Below are 1548 nucleotides of genomic sequence, written 5' to 3'. Positions count from 1 at the left end.
ATGACTCATGCTGGACAATCCTGTCTTTTTTTGGTGCAATTCTTATTTTTTCTAGACTATTTAGTTTACTTGTAGTTCCCTGCATTTGTTCTCTGCATATGTAAGTAGAAAAAAGTACACATCTTGTACATATATAAGCAGACATGTGATGAGTAAAACAAAATGCCCACTTAGAAGAATATTCCTCTATATCAGAAACTTGAAATCAGTACAAATTAGCCTTATTCTATTTCATTTCCAACTACCTGTTATAAATTTTATCAGTGTTTTATACACTATAGGTTGCAACCAAATGGTAGTTTATGAAATAAAATTTTAAAAATTGATTAAAGAGTAGAATAAAACAGAAATAACCAGAGTTCGTCACATATAATATGGATAATATGGATAAGTAATATTTTGTGTAGTACTTAAGGGGCGTGTGTGTGTGTGTGTGTGTGTGTGTGTGTGTGTGTTCACAGGGTCATACACAATATCGGCATATATTTCTTAAAAAAGTTTGAAAGTTACTGCCTTCTTTGAACTCTTTTGAGTATTGTTATGAACTTGTATCTGTTTTTTTGTTTTTGAACACAAAACACTTTTATTACACTAAGCTACGAGGGATGATGATTTATTTGCCTTTCCGGGCCTTGATTTTCCTCAGCTAGAACTCCAGCTCCTTCCCGTCTAGCACAGAGCCCTCTGCTCGGCCACACTGGCCTGGTCGTGAAGCGATGCATGCAAGAAGCGTGCCCTGCTGGAACTGCTCCTCTAGAAGACTGCCAATATTGGCATTCTTTTTCCTCTCATCATATTGCTTCTGAATTTTCTTTGATCATTTTTTTGGTTTAAAATCTCTTCCTTCTCAGGAGTCAGCTTGGCCCCCTTCTTGCGGCCCAGCGGCCGTGCACAGTGGGACTTGTACCACTGTCTGTACCGTGTGCTGTCAGTGCGCACGATGCCGTTGTTTCCTAGGGTGATGGTGCGGACCAGTTCGTTGTTGGATGCATTGCAGACCACATCAATAATCCTTGTTTTGCGTGTACAACACTCGAAGCCCTAGGAGAAGTTCCCCACGCCCAGCCTCAACGCACGGTACTTCTTGTTGCCTCCACGCACACGGACGGTGCGTATGCGGCGGGGGCCAATCTCAGTGTGTCCCAGCTCTTATTTTTGCTTCTTGTGGGAGGGCTTTCTCTTGCCCCCAGTCTTGCAGCGCTGGTACCAGTTGTCCTGAGAGATGCCCATGGCTCAGTGCTGATTGGAAAGAGAACTTGTGTCTTTTATTGACTTGGCTTATTTCAGTTAACCAAAATGATGAGTTATTGTTATTACTCGTGTTAGTAATTACTTAGTATTAATCATATTATTATAATTAATAATTATTATTTTCATTGACAGTTAAATTATGACAGCTTGACCTGTGGGAAGTCTTTTAAATGGGCTCCTGTGAGATTCATCAGTGTTGTTGTGTGTACCAGTAGTTTGTTCTTTTTTATTGTTGAGAATAGAATTTCATTGTATTGATATTCTACAATTTGTTGCTCTATTTTCCTTTGGTGGACA

General features: G+C 39.7%; 1 pseudogene; it reads right to left on the bottom strand.

The window, feature by feature from the left end:
- Positions 1 to 613: 613 nt before the first annotated feature.
- On the bottom strand, positions 614 to 1230 carry LOC117022427 (40S ribosomal protein S8-like; annotated as a pseudogene).
- Positions 1231 to 1548: the final 318 nt, after the last annotated feature.

Source organism: Rhinolophus ferrumequinum, chromosome 5, assembly GCF_004115265.2.
Source record: "Rhinolophus ferrumequinum isolate MPI-CBG mRhiFer1 chromosome 5, mRhiFer1_v1.p, whole genome shotgun sequence".
In the NCBI taxonomy this organism is placed as follows: Eukaryota; Metazoa; Chordata; class Mammalia; order Chiroptera; family Rhinolophidae; genus Rhinolophus; species Rhinolophus ferrumequinum.
The sequence above is the reverse complement of the archived record's forward strand: the minus strand, read 5'-3'. Positions and strand labels throughout refer to the sequence as shown.